Consider the following 5935-nt stretch of genomic DNA (forward strand, 5'->3'; position numbering starts at 1 on the left):
CACTAGAAACAGAATTAAGAGCCAGCGTGGTGTAGTGGTTAAGAGCAGTGGACTCATAATCTGGTGAACCATATCAGTGGCGTAGCGTGGGTTGTCAGCACCCGGGGCAAGGCAAGTAATTTGCGCCCCCTAACCCGTGGATTTGCGCCCCCTAACCTGTGGATTTGCCCTAACCCCAGATGTTGCGCCCGGTGCGGCCGGCCCCCCCCCTGCACCCCCCACGCTACGCCACTGAACCATATGAACCTGAAGCGTATGTAACCCTAGGTACCACTATATTATTACATTTAGTATATTGCGCCACTCCTCCAAGGAACTCGAGGTGGTGAACTGGGTTCACGTCTCCACTTCTCCACATGCAGCTGCTGGGTGACCTTGGGCTAGTCACAGTTCTTTGAAGTCTCTCAGATGAACAAGGAGACAAGTGTGCAACCCAGCCAAGACTACCAGTCTCTCAGCCCCACTCACCTCACAGAGTGTTTGTTGTGGGGGAGGAAGGGAAAGGAGATTGTTAGCCGCTTTGAGACTCCTTAGGGTAGTGATAAAGCGGGATATCAAATCCAAACTCTTCTTCTTCTTCTTCTAACTGGAATAATCACAGCATCCAGTGCCCTTTTTAAATGTGTTGGTGGGGTTACTGGGTTGTTTTAATTTTTATTATGCATTTTGTGTTTTTATATTGTGATTTATTTATTTTTAGTTGTAATTGCCCTGTACTGTACAAATTTAATAAATAATAACCACTAAACAGCAACCAAGAACATTTGCAAACATCACATGATCAGAACCCACAGCACATAGTGCCCCAACTAGTTTTGCAATCATAAATCAGCCCTAAGCTCCCTTCAGCCTGACCCCTCCCTACCAAAGGCCTGGCCAAAGAGGTCACTTTTTAACTGGTGCTTAAAATAACGCCAAAGCATCTGGGGCAGATTGTGCCCAGGTCCTGTCTGTCTCTGCAGCCTCCTCTCCTCGTTTCCTCGGACAAAGAATTCTCCTGTGGTGGCACATATTCTGAAGCCATTATCTTTGTCACACACAGCTCAGCATCTCCCCAAATGGACGGGATCCCTTCCAGGACCGAGTTCAACCCTTGCTAGTCCGACAACACGTCTCTATGCAGGCTGCGGGCTGGGAACAAAAGGGCTGGCTTCATTATTCACAGAGTGACATCAATGTCCTCTCCGCAGCTATTTATAGACTGGCTCCTCCAGGTTGGCAGGTCACCAAGCCATTGCTGTGCATTGGCGAGTGCCAATTGTCTGATCATCTGTCTTTGGAGTCAGTCACGCTGAGGCTACACAAACAAGGGTGTGGCTGCTCGCTGGGCCCCATTGCTGCCAGCCTGGTGGTCTTGGCTGGGTCACACACTTGCCTCCTAAGGGGTCCTTGTTCATCTGAGGGCTTTCTTTGCATGAAAAACCCATGCCATGCATGACAACTCTATCACCTCCATTTTCCCATCATGCCTTGAGGCTTCCAGAGGGGCACAGGGATGCAACTGTTAGTTCCAAGTCCATTCTTAAGGGTGGGGAAATGGGGGCACAATTCCTCTGGGGGCCCCACATGGAGTGGGACACAAGGACGTTGACAAGCAGTGCCCTAGAGAAAACTAGCACAGGAAGCACTGAGAAGGAAGGAAATTGTTGATTCTGGGCATCACAGTCTGGCTAATACATAAAATCAGAGATGCGTTGCGTAGGAGCAACTGCAGAGGCTGCACACTTTCTAACCTTAAACTTCCCACCAACAACAACCAATCCCAGATATTTAGAGGTTAGTTGTCGGGATGATTTGTAGCTCAGCAGTCCCAGGTTCAATCCCCATCATCTTGAGGTGTGGCTGGGAAAAACTCCAGTCTAAAATCCTGGAGGGCCACTGCCGTTCAGCGCAGTCGAAACTCAGCTAGATGAACCAACTGTCTGATTTGGTGTAATGCAGCTCCCTATATTCCTTCCTATGCTCCTTTGTGGTCATTCAACAATGGCAGAAAGGAATTGTGGACATGGTCATTCAGACTCTACTTTTCTGATGCTCAGAGACTGTTCATCTTCAGCAAGGCAGCTGGCAACCACTTGTCCTGGCTTATCAGTCACTCAGCAGCTGGAAGTGTTCAATCAACAGAAGATTTGGATAGGGCATATTACACACTTACACCTGGGAGGGTAGGTGGGCTTAGGTTAGGTCGTTTGTCTTGGCCAGAGGCCATAACAAAAGTCAATATCCTAAAATACATAACACAACATCAAGGATCAGCAATAATGACCACTCCCCACATCAAATGGGGGGCACCTTTTCGTGGTCGCGAACAGCCCCCCTAGATCCCGGTAGTACGGGCTGGCTTCACCCTCCCCAGGCTGGATACCTGGAGGTCTCCACCTACCTCAGCCAATCACCCAATCCCACCTGGGGAGGCGTTGCCAGGGAATCGACCTGGTAGGGGGAGGGACCGCCCTGCCCACACAACAGAAGGTGAATCTTACCTGTGAAGCATCAGTTGGCTCCAGAGCTTCTCGCACCCTGCCCTCCCTCAGTTAAGCCTTCTTTTGCAGGTTAACCTCTTCTCCACAGGTACGCGGGTGCTGCTACGTCAGGGTCGCTGTTGAAGGGTCGGAAAGGAATTTTCCTGCATTGGCAGGTTTTGCCTTTCTCGTAGCAAAACGTCACAACTTCGGCGGTTTCAGGCCTTGGGCGGAATCCTTTAGTCTATCTTCCTAAATGGGGGGGGTGAAGCAGTGACCAACGCCCCCCTTGCGGCGGTGATCCCAGGGTTCCCCGTTAAAGGGGTCTTGAGGGGAGGCATTGGCCATACGCCGAGAGGTTGTCATTGCTCTACCCCAGTGTTTCCCAACCGGTGTTCCGCGGCACACTAGTGTGCCGCAAGACGTTGCCTGGTGTGCCGTGGGAGGGAGGCGGGCGAGTCGGGCGGCGAGAGGCGGGGCGGCGGCGGCGGCGAGGATCCGCGTCGAGCCGGGGGCGGCTCCGCGGTGGTGGTGCCGAGGTTTCTCTCTCCATTCTCCCCTCACACACACACACAGGAAATAACACAGGATCAGCTGACAGGACCCGGCCAATGGGGCGGCGGCGGGGCAGCGCGCGCAAAAGGGAGGAGCGCGAGACAGCGGACGAGGAGGAGGCCGGCATGTCCGGGCAGCAGCAGCAACAACAGCAGCAGCAACTCCCGGCGACGGCTCCTCAAGCCCTGGGCAACCCTACTCCCTCACCGGCCTCGGCGGCCCTCCTGCTCCACCCGCCGCCGCCTCCCCCGCTGCCGGCGGCCACCTCGGCCCCGCCGCCGCCCCCTCCTCCGCCCGCTATCGCCGCCACCACCACAACAGCCGCCGCCGCCTCAGCTGGGCCCATGCCTGCCGGGAGCGGCGGCGGCAGCAGCAGCAGCAGCGCCCCAGCGCCCTTCCCTCACGGCGGCGACCCGGCCCTGAACGAGCAGGAGAAGGAGCTCAAGCGGCGCCTCAAGCGGCTCTACCCGGCCGTGGACGAGCAGGAGACGCCGCTGCCGCGCTCCTGGAGCCCGAAGGACAAATTCAGCTACATCGGCCTCTCGCAGAACAACCTGCGCGTCCACTACAAAGGTAGAGGGACGGAGGGAGGGCGAGGCCGAGGCCACCGCCACCCCCAGACCCCTCTGCCTCTTCCTCCGAAAGGCAGGCTGAGAAACTCCCAGGGAAGCTCTGAACGTCTCCCCCGAAACCGTCAGGAGGCTTCGGTTGTTGCCTTTCTCCGCCGAGGTCGGTGGACCCCGAGCCTAGGCTTCCTTCCCGCACCCCGCTTTCCGAAGACCGCACACCAGTTGGGCCAGTACATATTCCCCTCCCATGACTGGAGCGGAATAGCCCTTTCTCTTCTTCCCCAACCCTTGTCGTTGGAGGTTCCCCGGTAAGGGGGAGGGGGAAAAATTGAAACTTACACTTTCGTGCGTCCCTCCCGGCGTGACGCTGCGCGCTGACGTCACGGGGCTGTAATGGTGGTGTGCCTCGAGATTTTTTTCATCAAACAAGTGTGCCTTTGCCCAAAAAAGGTTGGGAAACACTGCTCTACCCTGCGACGGTGGCAAAACGGGCAGTGGGTTCTCTGCTTGAACATATGTTCTCCAGAGTCAGCCCAATCCCCACACAATCTGGATAACCCTGATGTCTCCCAGATCCCCAGCTGGGGACTGGGAAGGATAAACGCCCAGTGCCTGAGCCAAGGTCTCCCTACATCTGAAACTTAATAAAGTTGTGGCCAATTTTAATCCCATAGCATGTTGTCATTATTCCGCTCGGGGGTCGCCTGGGGTTGGGGGGACTCCTCCTGTCCATGCGAAAACAAAACACACATCTCACATTTCCAGCATCATCTTACAACCACCACCAACACCAGTTGTCAAACTTACAAACTTAAGCCCTGCACAGTTTGGGATATTGTTTTGTTCATTGCTCCCATTCATTACCAGTCCCCTAATGGACGCAGCTTGTGTGCTTAAAAATACCTGCAGTTAGATGCAAAAACATAGGTTATGCCTCATGTACCTTGCCACTCCAACCTGGCATCGGCTGATTAATGTCAAAGCGCTCTCTTCTCTCTCTCTCCAGCAAAAAGGGTACACACTGTCCATGAGCAACTTTAAACCAGGCATTTGATGCCGCTGTCATGGAATTCGATACGAGCACGAGGCCATTTTGGACAAGAGCAAAATGCAGACTCTATTTTTAAAACCCTTTTTTGGCAACATCAAACTGACAACCATGCCATGCAATCAGGAGGGTGGCTGAAATCAGTTGGTGGAGATTTTTGTCCCTTAAGAGAACTCCCCCCCCCCCCCAAAAAAAGGTGCACATTTCAGGCTTCTAGAAACACATTCTGTGTATGTATTTATTTCACCTGTATCACATCCTACCCCTCCAAGCTGCTCAGAGGAGTTTGCCAGCTGCTCTCCCCCCAACCTTTTAATTTTCACAACCAGCCCGTGAAGCTGGCTAGCATGATGGTTCCTGACGGGCCCAAGATCATTCTTGCGCTTTGTGGCTGAGTGGCTGCAGCCTAGCACTCCAACTGCTGGGCCACACTGCCTCTCTGTGCAAGTAATAAATGGAATTCACTGAAATCTATTGGGGGGGAATGATTTATGCGGAGTTTGCATACCTATGAAATAATGCAAAACTGGCATGCCTGAAAGGTTTTTGCAGCATGGAGGCTAATCAGGTGACATTGATGTGAAAAGCTCTCAGCATTGGGACTTTTTAGTTTGGAGAAACTTAAATGGCTTTAAAGGAGGATTAGATGAATTCATGAAGGTGAGGGCTATCAGTGGCTACTAACCCTGGTGGCTGCGCTCTGCTTTTACAGTTGGAGGGAGCAAAGCTTCTGAGTACCAGTTGCTGGAAACCACAAGAGGTGAGAGGGGTCTTGTGTTCGAATCCTGATTGCTGGTTTCCCACAGGCATTTGGTTGGCCACTGTGAGAACAGGACGCTTCACTAGGTGAGCCAATGGCCTGATCCAGCAACCTCTTCTTGTGTTCTCAGAGGTTTCAGCGCTGAACGAGGGATTTGGGATATTATCTCAGAGCCCGTATAAAGATGATGGCCTTCAAATTTCCACCATTAAAAAAAACACCCTTTCCATTTTACAGCCTTTCATAAAAATTTCATTTTGGGATTTAAATTTCAGTTCAGCTGTAGCCAGGATTAGATGTTACGTCCTGTGGTTGGAAAGAAATCTCGTGAAGAGGAGAGCGTGGAATTAGTGACTGGAACAGAAAAGTCCCCTTAAACACGTTCTTCTCAATTAAAGCTAAAAGGGGGAGGCTACCCCCCCCCACTCCCAGTGAGCGATGAGGGCGGCCTTTTGAACAAGCCAGGCGATGCCTTCATGAAGCAGAATGCCCAATGGTGGGGCGGGGGGGGGCATCGCGGGGGGAGGAAGTACGGAGAAGT

The 5935-nt window shown here is 52.9% G+C and overlaps 1 long non-coding RNA gene across 1 annotated transcript; it reads right to left on the reverse strand.

Moving 5' to 3' along the window:
* Nucleotides 1-422: 422 nt before the first annotated feature.
* LOC144325676 (uncharacterized) lies at nt 423-4266 on the reverse strand. Its single transcript, XR_013390896.1, has 3 exons — nt 3926-4266; nt 2484-2599; nt 423-2225 (listed from the first exon to the last, which is right to left on the reverse strand). It is a non-coding gene; the product is annotated as an uncharacterized LOC144325676 (long non-coding RNA).
* Nucleotides 4267-5935: the final 1669 nt, after the last annotated feature.

Source organism: Podarcis muralis, chromosome 15 (assembly GCF_964188315.1).
Source record: "Podarcis muralis chromosome 15, rPodMur119.hap1.1, whole genome shotgun sequence".
Taxonomy (NCBI): domain Eukaryota; kingdom Metazoa; phylum Chordata; class Lepidosauria; order Squamata; family Lacertidae; genus Podarcis; species Podarcis muralis.